The sequence below is a fragment of the Myodes glareolus genome, chromosome 12 (genome assembly GCF_982192425.1).
Source record: "Myodes glareolus chromosome 12, mMyoGla1.1, whole genome shotgun sequence".
NCBI lineage: Eukaryota > Metazoa > Chordata > Mammalia > Rodentia > Cricetidae > Myodes > Myodes glareolus.
In genome coordinates this window covers 75,804,067-75,824,442 of record NC_142037.1, presented here as the reverse complement: position 1 = coordinate 75,824,442, position 20,376 = coordinate 75,804,067, and the positions used below count along the sequence as shown (strand labels likewise).

At 38.0% G+C, this 20,376-nt stretch overlaps 1 pseudogene; it reads right to left on the bottom strand.

Annotated features, from left to right (window-relative positions):
• Positions 1 to 11,913, bottom strand: part of LOC125392266 (protein SGT1 homolog pseudogene) — a 47,397-nt pseudogene extending 35,484 nt beyond the window's left edge.
• Positions 11,914 to 20,376: the final 8,463 nt, after the last annotated feature.

Sequence of the window (20,376 nt, the reverse complement as noted above, 5' to 3'; positions counted from 1 at the left end):
TGTCTGAAAGACACTTAAGGAAATGTTCAACATCCTTAGTCATCAGAGAAATGCAAATCAAAACAACTCTGAGATTCCATCTTACACCTGTAAAAATGGCCAATTTCAAAAACACTGATGACAACTTATGCTGAAGAGGTTGTAGGGAATAGGGAATACTTCTGCATTGCTGGTGGGAGTGTAAACTGGTACAGCCCCTTGGGATGTCTGGGTGATGATTTCTCAGAAAATTGGGAAATAGGCTTCCTCAAGACCCAACAGTTATTTTCACATTCAACATTGTTTTAGCTATCCCCAGTGCGTTTGTGTTTCCAACTGAAGCTAAAATTGTTCCTTCAATAAATTTGGAGAATTTGTTGGAATTTTTATGTTCATTGCATTGAATATACAGCACACACACACACACATACACACACACATGAGTTTTTTTGAGGTAGGGTTTCTCTGTGTGTAGCACTTATTATCTTTGAACTCTCTGTTGACCAAACTGACCACAAACTTACCTAGGTCACCTGCCACTGCCTACTGAACACTGGGATTAAAAGTGTGCCCTATCAAAGACAGCTGAAAGCTTTTTTTTCTTTCTTTTTTTTGGTATAATTTAAGCAACATTATCCTTCCTAAAGGATGGAAACTTTGGTATTGTTTATAAGAATCTTTCCGGGCAGTGGTGGCTCATGTATTTAATTTTATCTCTGAGTTCAAGGCCAGCCTAGTCTAGAGTGCAAGTTCCACGGCAGACTATAAAGCTACACAGACAAAGCCTGTCTTGAAAACCAAAAAAGAAGAAGAGGAAGAAGAAGAAGAAGAAGAAGAAGAAGAAGAAGAAGAAGAAGAAGAAGAAGAAGAAGAATCTTTAATTTGAAGTTGAAAGTTGAAGTATATCATTTTCCTTTTCTGGTAGAAGATGTTTAGATTTCACATTGGTCTTTGATTCATTTTGAATTTCTATTTTAAAATATTATGAAGGAGAAACTAAATGATATATTAATATATAATATTTCAACAAAGACCCTACGTTTTCTTTAAATTACTTTTTTGCCCTCTTGAAGACCAGAAATTCACAGAAATCAACTTTCCGGTCTCTTTTCTGCTTCATGAACTTTCTTTCATTTTTGTGTCAGACTATACTGTGAAGTTAAGTTCTGTAACTTCTTATGTTATTGAAGATTGTTTTGGCTTTTGAAGGTCCTTTTCATTTCATTTCAAAATAAATCCTAATCTTGATTCCTCAAAAAAAAAACACTTGCATTGATTTTAATAAGGGATGAATTAAATATCAGGATATTTGAGCAATTTTACCCTTAAAAATACCAATTCTTGCTTTCATAATAAATGAACCTTTTTCATTTATTTATATCTGTTTTAATTTCTTAAGTGATTGTGCTTGTTTTCATGTTTTTCCTTGAACAGTTCAAGAATTGATAGTATGTAAATTTAATTTTTGTTTTAATTTTCAGTTCCTTGCTAGGTTGCAAATGCAATTCATTTTCCTTTATCATTATTCCTTTTCTATCTTAAACTTGCTGATGTTATTAGTTTCTTTACTAGCTTTATACTGATTTTCTACCTAAATAACAGTTTCATCTACAAATATAGGCATTTTTATGTCTTATTACAGTTTTGAATATATTTTGTTTTTCAACCCTTTATTTTCTCAACACAGCAGTTTTATCTCAAATATCTTACTTGAGTTTATCGTATGATAAGTGACCTTTGAATTAATGAAGAATTAATATTTATAGATGATACATGACTTAGTTTACTAAACATCATGTTTGTAGATTTATGAAGGAGAAATGTTTATATTGATGGTAAGATGCACCCTAAAAAATTGGTTTATAGCTAGCTAGTTGTTTAGTGTGAAGGGCCACATCCACATTCTCCATTACAAGATGGCGCTGGCATCTGGTTTCACCGCCAGGTAAACGCACATGTGCTCGGTAACTTTCCACTGCTGTCCCCGCCTACTCCTGAGGCTTCACCTGGGCTAATGGGCAGCGGGCCAATCCAAGGGTGACACATCCGAATCAAGGACTGTTTCCTATATAAGGGATGGGTTCCCCTCATTCTGGGTCCCCGGTCATGTTAGGTGATGCTCTCTCTCTCTCAGGACACATTAAAGATTTTCTGCAGAAGAATCCTAGTGTCCCACGTGGTTCTTGCTGGCGAGACGATAGCGTGAGACATTTGGTGCCGAAACCCGGAAATGTTACAGGGAAAGAAGAGGCTGATGTTGCGTCGTCATTGCTGATAAGGTGGACTCGACATCTGGTGCCTGAAACCCTCAGGATGCCGGGAAATCCTGACCACCACTCACACCAACGGGGACATCTTGGATTCACCTTGGATTCAGGAAGGATTCAGAACTGCGGGTGCATGCTCAGAGAGGTATGACTATGAAGTCCAGGATAGCATATCAGAAACTGAGCTCAGTGAGAGGTTAGATGCGTGCACAGTCCCAAATAAGTAAAAAGGATCCCCCCGGTTGTTCTAAGAAAATAAAATGGGGGAGAAGACTGATGTTATATTGTTTATGTTGTCTTTTGTGTACTGGACAGGAGAAAGACATTCGAATTTAGAAACTGCTAAAAAAGGTATTTTTAATTTAAAATATGGGCCTAAGGATATGATGTTTTGGAAAAGAGGTTCCGTTTTCGTCTCCACAGAAAATGAGAGCCTAAAGGTGTACTTGGGATTTATGTGGTTTGAATCACCTAGACCTCCTGAAATGTTGTAGTGTATACCCCTAAAATGCAACATCCCAATTCAGCAGGAAATAGCCAGAGAGACTAACAACGCCCAAATTCCCTGAAAGATTAAATGAGGCCCTTTCAATGGTTGCAGAGCAGCAAGCCTGTTTCTCTGAGTTGCACTTTGCTCCATGCACCAGTTTGGGCTCTGAATGGGTGCAGCTATGACTGCTGGAATGGAGCATTGCTAGGTGGCTATGATAAGGTAACAAAGGCAGATCAATTGCCTGGGGCAACGAGTGAAACAAACAATGCTAAACCTAGAGATTTTCCATCTAAATAGAGAGCTGGAGAGATGGCTTAATGGTTAAGAATGCTGCTTGTTCTTCCAAGGGTTGTGAGTTTGACTCCCCAACAACCACGTAGCAGCTCACAACTGTTTGGTTTTCTTTTAAAAAAAAAACTCAGGTCCTCCTGGAAGATTGTTGTATGTGCGCTTGACTTATCTAATGTTTCGGTATCCACAGGGAGATGGATGCGAAAAGCCCTTGAATTTTTAAGATGATAGGGTCATTGGCTAAATCTGTGACTGTGGCACAGATGTTGAGAGTCTGCTAATTATCCCATCTGCCCCGTGAGCTGTAATGACTCCGGCGAGGACCTTGAGATGTTGCCGGCCTGTGCCACACTCCCTCACCAACACAGCTTTGGAAAACTAGGCTAGCCCCGCGGGGAAGGCGGGGGCGCCTGGGGTTGGAGCCGCCACTTCCTGGCCTGGGACACGCGGAGCCACGCAGCGAGCAGGCCCAGGGCCGTGTGCAGCTCTCGGATGGCGGGGCGGGCTCTGGAGCCCGAGGCCACCGTACCCGGCAAGGAATACGGGAGCCAATAAATCTTAAACCTAATATCAACAAACAGGGCTTGGGTTTTTCCTAGGCGCCACTGGGGCAACACGGCCTATACCATGAAAAACAGAGACCCTCAATCAGTTACCTACCACAGTGGCTACAGCCCTGGATCAGCAGGCTACCATAGATACATCTATTAGAGGTAAAATAATGGTTCTTAATCAAATAATTGACCAAGTACAAGAACAGGTGGATATCTTATGGCAGCTTGCCCAATTGGGCTGTGAATGGAAAACTCCAGCCTTATGTATGACCAGTGTACCATATGAGAACTTTACAAAAGCAGCTAACTTGTCCCGAGAATTGTCTTTGTATCTTGCAGAAAATTGGACCGAGAGATTTGATGAATTGCTGTCCTCCTTGAGACGGTCCATTGTGACAATCAACTCCACACGAATGGACATAAGCTTGGTCGAAGGATTCCAGTCCTGGGTTGTGTCCTTCATCTCCTACTTCAAAGAATGGGTGGGGGTGGGAATGTTTGGAGCAGCCCTATGCTGTGAAATAATGTTTCTCCTCTGGATGGTCTGCTGACTCAAATCCCAAATTCATAGGGACAAAATGGTTATTGCACCAGTGCTGGCTGCCCTGGAACAGGGAGCCTCTACTTATATGTGGTTATCTATGTTGAAGCAGTAAGGTTTATGCCAACCAGCTCCTGCACCCCTAGGACAGTGGTCCATGGCACAGGATGGAATGTTTGGCTTAGCTAGCCCTAAAGGTTGTCGAGCTAAAGAGCATCGCACAGAGAATGGCCCTCTCTGAGAGATATGTCGCCCTGCATAAGGGTTTCCTGCCACATATTCCCTTTCCCAGAAAAATGGCAGAGGGCAGGCCGGATAAGTTCCAGATGTCCTGAACCTAGGGGCAGATTCCGTGTAAGCCCATTTTAATGTTTCCACTTTGGGAAGTGCGACCTCTATCATTGCCTTCTGAGGGAGTTGCCTTTCTGCAAAGAAGTAAAAAAAGGGGGAGATGTGAAGGGCCGCATCCACATTCTCCATTACAAGATGGCGCTGGCATCTGGTTTCACCGCCAGGTGAACGCACATGTGCTCGGTAACTTTCCACTGCTGTCCCCGCCTACTCCCGAGGCTTCACCTGGGCTAATGGGCAGTGGGCCAATCCAAGGGTGACATGTCCGAAGCAAGGACTGTTTCCTATATAAGGGATGGGTTCCCCTCATTCTGGGTCCCCGGCCATGTTAGCTGATGCTCTCTCTCTCAGGACATATTAAAGATTTTCTGCAGAAGAATCCTAGTGTCCCACGTGGTTCTTGCTGGCGAGACGATAGCGTGAGACAGTTTAGTATCTTAAAAAGTTAAAGAGCGTGTTATTATTTGTTTGTAAATTATTGGTTGACTAACATTAAAGTGACATGAATTGCATACATTCCATAGGGGGTATTTTAACTAGTAATCAACGTTCTTATTTTCACTATTGTTTGATATACTTTGTTCTCCATTCAAAAATTATCTATCAGGCTAGAAATTGGCTGGTTAATTGCTCTTGTGGAAACAGATCTTAGAGTTACAGATTTCCTAACACTTTATTAATTGCTTATTTCTGTTCACATCTTTTTTTATTTTTTCTTTTACTACCTTCACTGTGTTTTGTTGTAATTACATATATTTTCCCTTTCATTGTTTTTTTTAAAATTTATTTATTTATTTATTAAAAATTTTCACCTCCTCCCTGCCTCCCTGTCTCCTCCCCCTCCCTACCTCCCCCTCCCTCACTAGCCTTAAGAGCAGTCAGGGTTCCCTGCCCCTTGGGAAGTCCAAGGACCTCTCCCCTCCATACAGGTCTATAAAGGTGAGCATCCAAACAAACCAGGCTTCCACAAAGTCAGTCCATGCAGTAGAATAAAAACCCAGTGCCATTGTCCTTGGCTTCTCAGTCAGCCTTCATTGCCAGCCACGTTCAGAGTGTCCATTTTGATCACATGCTCCATCACTCCCAATCCAGCTGGCCTTGGTGAATTCCCATTAGATCAGTCCCACCATCTCAGTGGGTGGACGCACACCTCGTGATCCTGACTTCCTTCATGTTCTCCCTCCTTCTGCTCTTCATTTGGACCTTGGGAGCTAAGTCCAGTGTTCCAATGTGGGTCTCTGTCTCTATCTCCATGCATTGCCAGATGAAGGTTCTATGGTGATATGCAAGATATTCATCATTGTGGCTATAGGACAAGACCAGTTCAGGCACCCGCTCCTCTGCTGCCCAAGGAGCAATTAGGGGACCTCTCCTTGGACCTGGGAACCCCTTTAGAATCAAGTCTCTTGCAAATCCTAAAATGGCTCCCTTAATTAAGATATTTACTTCCCTGCTCCCATATCCACCCTTCCACAATCCCACCCATCCCATTCCCCCAAGCTTTCCCCAATCCTCCCCTTCTCCCCTGTCTCTACTCATGCCCCTTACAGCCACCGCCACCCACAACCCGTGTACCCAAGTTTTGCCTGGAAATCTTGTCTATTTCCAATATCCAGGAGGATAACTATATGATTTTCTTCAGGTTCACCTTCTTATTTAGCTTCTCTAGAATCACAAATTGTAGGCTCAATGGCCTTTAATTATGGCTAGAATCCATGTACTTAAGAGTGAGAACATACCATATTCCTCTTTTTGGGTCTGGGATACCTCACTCAGTAAAGCATTTTCTATTTCCATTCATTTGCATGCAAAATTCAAGATGTCATTGTTTTTTTACCGCCAAGTAAAACTCTAATGTGTATATGTTCCAGGTATTCTTTAACCATTCTTCTATTGAGGGGTACCTAAGTTGTTTCCAGGCTCTGTCTATTAAAAATAGATCTGCTATGAACATAGTTGAACAAATACTTTTGTAGTATGATAGGGCATCTCTTGGGTATATTCCCACGAGTGGAATTGCTGGGTCCTGAGGGAGGTTGACTCCCAGTTTCCTGAGAAAGTGCCACACTGATTTCCACAGTGGCTGCACAAGTTTGCATTTCCACCAACAATGGATGAGTGTTCCCCTCATTCCACATCCTCTTCAGCATAGACTATCATTGGTGTTTTTGAGTTTGGCTATTCTGATAGGTGTAAGATGGTGTCTCAAAGTTGTTTTGATTTGCATTTCCCTGATCGCTAAGGAGGTTGAACATGACCTTAAGTGCCTTTTGGCCATTCAAAGTTCATCTGTTGTGAATTCTCTGTTCAGTTCAGTACCCCGTTTTTTAATTGGGTTAGTTAGAGTTTTAGTGTCTAGTTTCTTGAGTTCTTTGTATATTTTGGAAATCAGGCCTTTGTGTGATGAGGGGTTTGTGAATATCTTCTCTCAGTCTGAAGGTAGCCTTTGTGTCTCACTGACAGTGTCCTTTGCTTTACAGAAGCGTCTCAGTTTCAGGAGGTCCCATTTATTCATTGATTCATTAAGGAGTATAGGTATTAGCTCTTCCTGGAAGTTCTGGTAGAATTCTGCATTGAAACCATCTGGTCCTGGGCTTTTTTTGGTCGGGAGATTTTTGATAACAGCTTCTAATTCTTTGTGACTAACAGGTCTATTTAGATTGTTCACCTGTTCTTGTTTCAACTTTGGTATATGATACTTATCTAAAAAAATGCCCATTTCTTTTACATTTTCCAACTTTGTGGCATATAAACTTTCGTTGTAAGATCTGATAGATTTCTGCATTGAAACCATCTGGGCCAGGGCTTTTTATTGGTAGGGAGGTTTCTGATGACAGCTTCTATTTCCTCGTGACTTACAGATCTATTTAAACTGCTCTTCATGTCTTGACTTAATTTTGGAAAATTGTATTTATCTAAAAAAGTGTCCATTTCTTCCACATTTTCCAATTTTGTGGCATACAGGCTTTTGTTGTAAGATCTAATGATTCTCTGAATTTCTTCTGTGTCTGTGGTTATGTACCCCTTTTCATTTCTGATCTTGTTAATTTGCATGTTCTCTATCTGCCGTTTGATTAGTTTGGATAGGGGTTTATCAATCTTGTTAATTTTCTCCAGGAACCAGCTTTTTGTTTCATTGATTCTTTGGATTGTTTTTTGTGTTTCAATTTTGTTGATTTCAGCCCTCATTTTGGTGATTTCCAGTTTTCTACTCCTCCTGGGTGAGTCTGCTTCTTTTTTTCCTAGAGCTTTCAGGTGTGCTGTTAAGTCTCTAATGTGTGCTTTCTCCATTTTATTTATGTGGGCACGCACTTAGTGCTATGAACTTTCCTCTTAGCACAGCTTTCATAGTGTCCCATAGGTTTGGATATGTTGTGTCTTTATTTTCATTCAATTCAAGGAAGACTTTAATTTCTCTCTTTAATTCTTCCTTGACCCAGTGGTGGTTCAGGAGTTGACTGTTCAGTTTCCATGAGTTTGAAGGCTTTCTGGGGTTAGAACTGTTGAATTCTAACTTTATTCCATGGTGGTCTGATAGTACACAGGTGATTGCTACAATTTCTTTATATCTTTGGATGTTTTCTTTGTTACCAATTATGTGATCAAGCTCTGAAAAGGTTCCATGAGATGCTGAGAAGAATGTATATTCTTTTCTGTTTGGATTGAATGTTCTATAGATGTCTGTTAGGTCCATTTGGTTCATTACATCTGTTAGTTCTCTTATTTCTCTGTTAAGTTTCTGTCTGGTTGACCTGTCCATTGGTGAGAGAGGAGTGTTGAAATCACCTACTATTAGGGTGTGGGGTTTGATGTATGTTCTGAGTTTTAGTAATGTTTCTTTTACATATGTGGGGACTTTTATATTAGGTGCGTAGATATTCAGGATTGAGACTTCCTCCTGATGAATTGTTCCTGATATGAGTATATAAAATGTCCATCTCTGTCTCTTCTGATTGATTTTAGTTTGATATCTATTTTGTTAATATTAGTATAGCCACACCTGCTTGTTTATTTGGTCCATTTGATTGGAAAACCTTTTCCCAACCCTTTACTCTGAGGTAGTGTCTGTCTTTGTGTTTGAGGTGTGTTTCTTGTAGACAGCAGAATGTTGGATCCTGATTACATATTCATTCTCTTAACCTGTACCTTTTATAAGTGAATTGATTCCTTTGATATTAAGCGATATTAATGACCAGTGGTTGTTGACTCCGGTTATTTTTTCTGGTGTTATTTTTTGTGTGTCTCCCTTCTTTGAGTTGTGCTGGTGGAGGGTTGTCAGATGCTTGTGTTATTATGGATGTTGTTGGCTTCCTTGGTTTGTGGTTTTCCTTCTAGTATTTTCTGTAGGGTTGGGTTTGTGGCTGCATATTGTTTAAATCTGTTTTTGTCCTGGAATATCTTGTTTTCTCCATCAATCGTAAATGCAAGTTTTGCTGGGTATAGTAGACTGGGCTTAAATCCTTGGCCTCTTAGTTTCTGCAGCACATCTATCTAAGACCTTCTGGCTTCAATGTTTTCCATTGAGAAGTCAGGTGTAATTCTGATAGGTTTCCCTTTATATGTTACTTGACCTTTTTCCCTTGCAGCTCTTAATATTTGTTCTTTATTCTGTATGTTTTGTGTTTTTATTATTATATGGCGAAGGGATTTTTTCTTGATCCCGTCTATTTGGTGTTCTGTATTTTTTTTGTACCTTCATAAGAATATCCTTCTTTAGATTGGCAAAGTTTCCTTCAATAATTTTGGTGAATATATTTTCTGGGCCTTTGAGCTGCAATTCTTCTCCTTCTTCTACGCCTACTATTCTTAGGTTTGGCCTTTTCATGGTGTCCCAGATTTCCTGCATGTTTTGTATTAAGAATTTGTTGGATTTATATTGTTATTTAATCAGTGAGTTTATTTCTTCTACAGTATCTTCAGTGTCTGAAATTCTTTCTGCTATCTCTTGTATTCTGTTGGTAATACTTGTCTCTGCAGTTCCTATTCATTTACCCAGATTTTCCATATCCAGCCTTTTCTCGGTTTGTGTTTTCTTCATTACCTCCAATTCATCTTTCAAGTATTGAACTGTTTCCCTTACCTGTTTGATTGCTTTTTCTTGGATTTCTTGTTTATCTTGGGTATCTTTGAGAGATTTATCCATTTCACCTACTTTTTTGTTTGTTATCTCCATTTCTTTATGGCAGATTTTCACCTCCTGTTTAAGTTTCTCTATTATTTTCATATAGTCGATTTCTTCTATTTCTTCTGGAGTAGGGTGTTCATTTCTTCTAGTTTTGTGATCCCTGGATTCTGTTGATGTCAAGTTGCCTTTCAGGTTGTTGAAGGAATTCTTGCATTGGCACCTGCCCATCTCTTCCTTCAAATGGAGCCAGGAGAGTCTTGGTGTCTTGGTTCAGTTTTTGCTGTGACTGACTCTCTGGGTGAATTTCTTCAGTGCAGGAGAGGGAACTGTTCCTGTCCCTCTAGATGGAACTCCTCAGCATCCTCTGGATGGAACTCCTCAGCACAGACACAGGGATAGCTGGTATTCCAATGGCACTGCAGACAAAAGGGCAAACGTGGGGACAGGGCAGGGTCGAGTGGAACACAGAAGATCCTGCAGCAGGAGCTGGGGGTGGAACTGTGCTCTCTTCCAGGACAGTCTGCCCTGGGATAGCACACACTCACCCCTCTGGATGGAACTCCTCAGCACTGAAATAGGGACAGCTGGTATTCCAAGGACACAGGAGACAAAAGGGTGACCATGGGGGCAGGGCAGGGTCGAGTGGAACACAGAAGACCCTGCAGCAGGAGCTGAGGGGTGGGGGGGCAGTGCTCTCTTCTGGGACAGTCTGCCCCGGATTGCACACACTCACCCCTCTGGGTGGAACTTAGCACAGACACAGGGATCCTCTTTCATTATTTTTCAACAATGTTTTATCTACAGGTTCATTTGCCATCCATCTTTTTTCTGATTTTGTGGTAATTAATCTTCACCTGACTCCATTATGACAAGTACACATATTTAAATTAGTAAATTGCTTATTTATTTGTTTATTTAATTATTTATTAAAAATTTCCACCTCCTCCCCGCCTCCCTTCCCCCCCCCCCCATCTCCAGTCCTTAGAGCAGTCAGGGTTTCCTGCCCCTTGGGAAGTCCAAGGTCCTCCCCCCTCCATACAGGTCTATAAAGGTGAGCATCCAAACAAACCAGGATTCCACAAAGTCAGTCCATGCAGTAGAATAAAAACCCAGTGCCATTGTCCTTGGCTTCTCAGTCAGCCTTCATTGCCAGCCACATTCAGAATATCCAGTTTGAACACATGCTCCATCATTCCCAGTCCAGCTGGCCTTGGTGAATTCCCATTAGATCAGTCCCACCGTCTCAGTGGGTGGATGCACCCATCATGGTCCTGACTTCCTTGCTCATGTTCTCCCTCCTTCTGCTCCTCATTTGGACCTTGGGAGCCAAGTCCAGTGCTCAGCCAATTAAATAAATAATATGTCAAATAAGTTATAAATTCCTTTTATGTTTATTTAAAGTTAATTTTGTTACTTTTAGGGCAGGCTTTGAAGACTCCACGTGATTTTATGAGTCTTGTGTGCACACATTCACCAGTGTTCTTTTCAGTGACAGTAAATTGATGTGTTTTGTTCTGTTTCCATTCTATATCATCAGGAAGGTAGATTTCAACTTTTGTTTTACTTACATCAGACCAGTTAGTATTCAAGACCATAGCACCGACTCCACAAATGATTTGTTCATGGCATGTTTCTCTTCCTCGGAACCCTCTCAGTAGATCTCCTGAAATACCTGATTTAAAGCTGCTCCTCATTCTTCTCTTCTTCAACATCATCAACCAGTTTATCCCAGTTCCTGGGATAATTAGATGATGATGGGCACAGTTTTTTATCCATCTGTTGTGAATTTGTTTGGGTATGGGCTCATCTCCTTGTCCATCTAGCTTTTCCCATCTCACAGCTTCTGACTTTTTCATTTTTAATCTTTGTTGAAAGTACTTTAAATGTAATTTCTGTTGTGGCACTACAGAGTGAGGGCCCTAGAATTTCACCAAAACAGACAACTTTTTTTTTCTGAAAAATTCCACATTTGCATGATTTCTCAGATTACTCTTGATCATAACTATAATGATTAACTGAGTTTCCATATAATATCAGTCATACTTGATTTCTGACTGAGTTCTTGAGATGTAGATGTCAGATTCTAATCCATTCTTTGACTCTAGGCTCCCTTTATTCCAGATAGCAAAACTTGCATCTCCATGCTCTAGTTTTTGTTCTGCACAAGTTTCTATACCAGAAACCTGGTCTTTTTCATGGTATTCTCAGGTCCCTTTCCTTAGAATATCTGTAGAATTATTTATATTGAGTTCAAGAGACTTCTTTATATCAGCAACACCAACACTGTGATGTTGCAAGTCCTGCTTCAGCATCCCCTAACCCTAAGAGCTTCAGCCAGAGCCTTTTCTTCCTTGGTTACCAGCTCTGAGGCTTCCCTGGGAGAGAAACTTTTGAAAAAAAAACACTAACAAAGGTTTCTTCCTCCATAACCAATCAGCTGTCTTGTAGCATAGGGCTGTGTTACAGGAGTCTGTCAGCTATTTTGATGTATCAAAATCTCACACTGAAATCATGGCACAAACTTTCTACTATTAATGTGTGATTAATTGCATCTTCATTAGTTGTAATATTTGATTGTTGGATGTATGGATATGAACCTGATTGTAAATATGAATAGTCCTCAAGATACACTGTGACCATTTTGTCATTATGACAACATTGGGCTGGTTTTGCCCTGTAATCTGATACCAAAATGGCAACATCAATTATTTTTGCTAGTGTTATGTATGGTTAATTGATGGTTTTAAAATGTTTACACCTATGGCTGGCTTATTTCTCAACTCTTTTCTATTTTATTAGAAAAGATTATTTGATTATTTTATTTTATATGTTTAGGTTGCACTCTCAATTTGTAATCCTAGCTGGTCTGAAATTCTTGATGTAGTCCAAGTTACCTTTGAATTCAACATAAACTCCCCAACCTATATGATCACAACAAATATTCAACTCTATGAGACCATGTTGTAGAGAATAAACTTCGGGGCATATAAAGTGCATAAATACACATGTTAATAAATTATCAGGAGAGTGCCTGATGTATTCTAGTTCCCGAAGACATCATGCTTAAGAGTTGAAGTTAAGGACAACATCATTAGTTTAAAAAGGCATGGAGATGATCCCTTCTGATTTTCTTCAATTCCTTTCATAGTCTTCCATTACCTAATTCTTAAGACAAACAAATAAACAAAACTTTGAGCATCTTTCTTAATAATCCAGAACTCAGGCCACACAAGCTTAGCTATTACTAGATTTTGAAGTTTTAGTTCAATCTTCTCATGCTTGGCCTTTATTTCATAAATGAAATTACCTATTATGAAGTGTCACACATAACCAAGTTGAAATACACAAAACAGAATCCTCAGATACATGAAAATAAATCTAAATACATGTGGTATGTTATATTTTATTCCTGTCTCAAGCTTATTAATATGTGGTGTGTGTGTGTGTGTGTGTGTGTGTGTGTGTGTGTGTGTGTGTGTGTGTTTGTGGTATCCTGTATTGTCTTACTGTCTTACCCAGTTTACAGTAAGTTCTCCCACTAAGTTTTCTCAATACATTCACAGTTCATCTTCTACTCTTCTAGAAGAACAATTGGCATCATGAAAGAGTGATTTTGCCAAGTGATTTTTACTTCATAATGAATGATTAATAATCTTTTATTTCATAAATTTTGTTCCTTTGATTCTACATTTGTAATCTAAGTATATATTATTCCTTAGTTTATATAAATTGTAGGTATAAACCTTATTGAATTCAAAGGATATTTAAGTAACTTAGAGCATATAACAAGGATTACAGATTTTATTTCTGTATTAGTCATTGTTTTCACATGACCTGTAGACTTCAACATTCTACTCCTTTGGAGATAATGTCTTGACTTCTTCTATTTTAGTGCACATTCATCATAATATGAATAGGATAACCTTTAGATTTTATTTGCTTTTATTCACTAGCACCATTAGCTTGCAAAAAAATAAAACTGATATTTTTCAATACTACATACTTTTTACTTAACAAAAAACTCAGGAGTCAGTGTTGGGATTTTTTGTTGTTGTTTGATAATTTCTTTGGGTTAAGAATCACTGCTTCAGATAATGAGGAAATAGGAAAGGTTTAGTTTAGAAATTGGGTTTTTTAGATTAATATAGATTTTTTTATAATATTTTAAGGCATTTTTCTCTTAAATTTGAGGGAATATAAGACAAACAAAGAGATAATAGCTGATTCTAAGATCCAAGATGTCTAAGAACTTCATAAGTGAGAAATTAAAAAAATACAAAAGATGTTGTTCAGTTTACTCAGCCAACCACAGTGATTCCTTCTCTTGCCAAATTTCCTTCTCTATGCTTTAAAGCCATTGATATACAAGCTATTTTAATTTAAAATTATTTTTTCTACTAGACAAGATGGCACTGTCACTTTTCCTTGTTTCTATCTCCTTCAACTTATTGGAGAATAAGCACAGTGATTAGAAATCAGGAAAGAGTTGGTTTTGGTGATTCTGCTTTATTCTGTGTTCCTTGAATTTTCCCATCAATTCTTGACACCATCTATTTAATAGTATTTCTTTATGAAACAGTTATGCAAATATACCCCCAGAAAGCCTACAAACTCATGGAAACTGAACAGTCAACTCCTGAACCACCCCTGGGTCAGGGAAGAAATAAAGAAAGAAATTAAAGTCTTTCTTGAATTCAATGAAAATAAAGACACAACATACACAAACCTATGGGACACTATGAAAGCAGTGCTAAGAGGAAAGTTCATAGCACTAAGTGCCCACATTAAAAAAACGTAGAAAGCTCACATTAGAGACTTAACAGCACAGCTGAAAGCTCTAGAAAAAAAAAGAAGCAGACTTACCCAGGAGGAGTAGAAGAATTGAAATAATCAAACTGAGGACTGAAATCAACAAAATAGAAACACAAACAACAATCAGTTAAAGAAAGAGCTGGTTCTTTGAGAAAATCAACAAGATTGACAAGTCGCTATCCAAACTAATTGAAAGGCAGAGAGAGAACGCGCAAATTAATAAGATCATAAATGAAAAGGGGGACATAACAACAGACACTGAGGAAATTCAGAGAATCATTAGGTCTTACTACAAAGGCCTATACGCCACAAAGTTGGAAAATGTAAAAGAAATGGACTTGTTTTTAGATAAATACAATATACCAAAATTAAATCAAGACCAGGTGAACAATTTAAATAGACCTATAATAAAAAACCTCTCAACCAAAAAAAAAAAAAAAGCCAAGGACCAGATGGCTTCCTTAATTAAGATATCTAATTCCCTGCTCCCATATCCACACTTTCTCCATTTCAACCATCCCATTCCCCTAAGCTCTCCTCAGTCCTCCCCTTCTCCCTTCTTTCTCCCCATCTCCCCTTACCCCCACTCCAGCCCCACCCCCGTGCTCCCAGTTTTTGCTTGGCAATCTTGTCTTCTTCGAATATCCAGGAGGATAATTATATGTTTTTCTTTGGGTTCACCTTCTTATTTAGCTTCTCTAGGATCACGACCTATAGGCTCAAAGACCTTTAATTAAGGCTAGAATCCACTTATGAGTGAGTACATACCATATTCCTCTTTTTGGGTCTGGGTTACCTCACTCAGTAAAGCGTTTTCTATTTCCATCTATTTGCATGCAAAATTCAAGATGTCATTGTTTTTTACTGCTGAGTAAAACTCTAATGTGTATCTGTTCCACATCTTCTTTAACCATTCTTCTATTGAGGAGTACCTAGGTTATTTCCAGGTTCTGGCTATTAAAAATAGTGCTACTATGAACATAGTTGAACAAATGCTTTTGTAGTATGATAGGGCATCTCTTGGGTATATTCTCAAGAGTGGAATTGCTGGGTCCTGAGTGAGGTTGACTCCCAGTTTCCTGAGAAACCGCCACACTGATTTCTAGAGTGTTTACACTAGTTTGCATTCCCACCAACAATGGATGAGTGTTCTCCTTACTCCACATCCTCTCTAGAATAGGCTATCATTGGTTCTTTACAGAACTTGAAAGAACAATACTCAACTTTATATGAACAAAGTAAAAACATAAAAAACTTTAGGATAGTGAAAGCAAATCTGTATAATAAAAGAACTCCTGGAGGTATCACCATCACTAATTTCAAGCAATAATACAGAGCTGTAATAATAAAACCTTTATAGTATTAACATAAAAGCAAGTTGATCAATAAAATAAATCAAAGACACATGTAAATACACATATCTATAAACACCTAATTTTTTTTATAAAGAAATCAGAATTATACAATGATAAAGAGAGAAAGAAAGCATCTTCAACAATTGATGCCGGTCTAACTGGATGTCAACATGTAGAAGAATGCAAATAGATCCATTTGTATCACCTTGCAGAAAATTCACAACCAAGTGAATCAAAGACCCTATATAAAATAAGATACACCGAACCTGATAGAAAAAAAAATGGAGAATAGCATTGAACACATTGGTACAGGAGGCAATATCCTGAATAGAACACCAATTGCGCAGGCACTAAGATCAACAATTAATAAATGGGACCTCATGAAACAGAAAAGTATCTATAAGTAAAAGATTCCATCAAAAGGTAAAAAATGACAGCTAATAGCATGGGGAAAGATCTTCAGCAACTCCACATCTGACAGAGTTTGATTTCCAAAATATACAAAGAACTCAAGAAACTAGCCATCAACAAACCAAATATCCATTTTTTAAAAATTGGGCACAGGACTACTTTTAATGTCACCTAGAGGTTTTCTTGTTTTATGGTTCAGTTTCATTTAATTCCAGAAGTTAAAAATACATTTTTTTGATTCAGTCATCATTCAGTAATGTGCTATTTAATCTCAGTGATCTTGTTTAATTACTGATGATTCATTTGTTTTGTTTTGTATTGTTTTAACCTTTATTGTATGTGGTAGAGTGGATAAACGAAGTTATTTAAATCTTTCCTAACCTGTTAATGTGTTTGTGCCCACACATAGGTGCGCACATGCATGTGTTTATGTTCCAGTGAGTGGTCTACTTTACAGAAGCTGTGTGGATGCCTGAATAAAATGTATACTCTTTGGTGTTTAGCTGAAATAGTCCACAGATATTTGTTATATCCCTGTGATGTACGATGTCATTTAATTCTGATTTTTCCTTGTTTCCTTTTTGTCCAGAAGGCCTACCTAATGCAGAAAATGACATGTTGAAATCATGTTTCAAGAGGAGTGAATCTGTTATTTAAGACTATCAGACTTTTTATGGAATAAGGTGAGACAGAATAATATCCTGCTGTTTAATTCTTCCCTTAATTATGTTATAATGAAGTTTCCTTCATATTTTCTGCTTAACTTTAGCTTGAAGTCAATTTTAATAGATATTAGGATAGCAGCACCAACTACCTTCCTGGTCCAATATCCATCCTATTGTCTTAGAGGTTATGAGGAGATTTTTTTTAGACAACTGAAATAATTGTGAGCTTGTCTTGCCTTGATGAGAACTACCTGATCAGAGGCCATTAAAGGAAGGACTTTTTTTAGTAATAATTGGAGACACTTATGACTGTTGATCGCTTCTTGTTCATTTCTTTGGTTGACTCATTAATTTCTTGCATATATTATTATTACTATTATTATTAGCAATACTATTCCATTCAGTTTAGAAAACAAGAAAAATATAGACTCTGTATTATACATCATTAAACTCCATCTCAAAAATAAACTTTTGTGTACATTATTTACCAGACTTATATTTCCAAACTATATCAATTTTTCTTTTTGTAATAACTTGAACTTATGCTTTTAATACATTAGAAATATATGTTTTCTTTTACCCCTTAATGCAGTGCCTATTTTTATTTAAACAATATTGATTGCTAATTTATTTTCAGAACATTTATAGCTGACAAAAACAAGGAAAAAACCATGACTTGTCGTAAGTAAAAACAAGTAAACAACTGGGCTGAATAGCCTCCCTGGACCATCTGAATTCAGCCTCTGCTTCTTAGTAATGACCCCCACCATGAGTCCAGACAGGATATATCTACACATTTTAAAAACAAGTCATGAATCCTCCTTACTTTATCTTCACTTCCTTTTTATTGTTTGAGCACTATATTGCATACCTACATATAAATTATAAAATGAATTAAATGCATAACTGAGAAGATCATTGATATTTAATTAAGAGACTTAATTTGAATTTAATATTAATAGGCAAAGCTATATTATGACTTAGCTTAAAAATAATGAATTAAGTCTTATTATACCTTATGGAGTGGTCAGTTGAATGTTAGAAAGGTTTAAAGAGATGCTAGGAAATTTGCCAATCAAACCTAACATTGTCATTTTAATAGAAGACAAAGCTCTAAAATGTTGTAGAGAAATATTCTATTATAGAAAATCAGATGATCCAGATTGATTGGAATGAAAATCTATTGACGGAAAAATGTTTTGGGAGTGAACAGCTGCTGAAGTCGGCTGTCACTATAAATAAAGCCAACCAGACCACAAGAGCAGAATATTTGAAATTTTGAAACTTCGTTATGCCATCTGGAAATACACTAATCAGAGAATAGCGATTTGGAGAAAAGAAAATCATAAATAATTTACAAAGCAATAAGACAAATATATTATCTGTGTCCTAAATCTCACTATTCATTGTCCATAGGAATATTTGCTGTGTCTATTTCTGTTTCCCATGTCTCCATTAGTCTTAATCGCCTTTTATGCTCATGTAGTTGGTGATCTGTGTAATTTTTATGAACACAATAGATTCTATTTTAAAACTCACATTCAATAACCATAAACCAAGTCAATGAAATAAAGCACGTATTGAAATTTTCTATGTTGACATCACCGTGGTAGCTTTTGTGAGAGTGGTTTTGCCAGAACAAGGAGATATACAGAAGGGACAGGAGTACTGAAGAGTGGGAAACAGAGACAAAGGCAGAAAGAGAGAGAATGCCGAAGCAAACTGTTTTATACTCATTTTATAAAAGCTCTCTTTCATGTTTAAACTCAATAGTGCTTAGGAGAAGCATGTCAGAAAATGAAGAAAAAAGTAACTGCATATTTAATCACATGAATCAAACAAAAATGAAACTACGTCTTTAATGTGTTACTATCTCAGCATGAATGTATTTAGTTACTTCCCTAGGAATGACTGTATCACCTAAAGCAGCTATGCTACAGTGCACAAACTCTTCAACAAACATTGCACTCTTTCATTGTCCTCAACTAAATACCTGAGACCTATGCCTCAAGCATGAGCCCCCTAACTGCCTGGAGTACTAGGACCAAGGGGCTGGATGCCCAGAGACCTAGTAGAGATCTTGTGAAAAAAATTGTCAGTATAATTATGCCTAACAGTATTCTCCTATACTGATAGATTGGTGCTGAGCCCAGTAAACATCAGAGAGGATTCAACCAGGGACTGATGAAAACTAATACACTAACCAATGGTCAAACATTAGGCCGAGCTTGAGGGATCCTACTGAATAGAGTGAGGAAGGATCTTAGAAGCCAGAGGCTCAAGGACAACACAAGAAAACCTACAGAATCAAACAACTTGAGCTCATAGGAGCTGATAGTTTGAATCAACTACCAAGGAACCTGCATAGGACTGACAGTTGGACCCCTACATATGTGTAACAGTTAGGTTGCTTGGACTAGTGGTGGATTTTTAGCAGTGGGAAAAAGGTCTGTCCCTAAGGTTATGGTTGACTTTTGGAAATTTATTCATCGCACTGTGCCCTTTTTGGAATAGGAAAAGAACAGTAGGTGAGGCAGGGAGGAGAGGAGGGAGGAGAAGCTGTGGTTGGCATGTTAAATAAAGAAATAAATAAATGTAATTAAAAACAAAGAAAAATAACAGATGGATAGTTTTATAACATATATAACAGGGTACACTTTCATCAGGAGGATGTGACAATAGTCAAGGAGAACCCTGCCATAATCTACTTTCATGCAGACATGAAACTGTTCCAAACATCTAGAACATGTAATATCCACATAGTTCTTTCTTGTATATGGATAATTCACAAGTCTATTTGGATGTAGTTCAGTGGCAAACATTGCCTTCTATCAGAAAGTCCCCTGCTAGACTGTCATGTTATCTTTCAATATCCCAAAAGCCACCTTAAGCAATCATTTTCAATGGCCATTTAAGAATCCAGGATGTCATATCTCCAAGGACCAGAATTATTTACCAATAATTAAAATCTACCATTCTAGCTATTAGTTTTATAGGTTGCTGACTGTGGAAAGTGGCAGGTACTAGCGAAAACGTGCTTCAAGCCTTCTAATCTGCGATGTCATCTAACACAGCAGTAATAAGCATCCAAGTAGGGGTTCAGGGAACATTATTTTCTTGTATGGTATGACAAGTACCTTAGCTCGCTCCCAAGAAGGTTTTGGGGGAAGAAAATAGTTACTGGATACTTTTTGCATAGTGGCTACTTGAGAGTTTAAACTGATTCTAGAGAAATTTGTATAAAATAATTTACCTAAAGACGGATGCCTCAAGAAAAATATAGTTCACAGAACGCCACAAAGATCATAAGGAAAACAATGTGCTACAGCTGCATTTTGAAGGGTGAGTACGAGTTCAATATTGTTAGTTTGCAATAAATAAATGTGCTTTTAACTTAAAATGCTACAGACAAACCTTACAATCAGAAGCCTAAACCATTTATTCCCTAAAAGACAGAATTTTAACTCGCGATTTAGTTTACCATCTCTTTATTTGATCCTTAGTTGGTATATATGACATTATGTATTATATT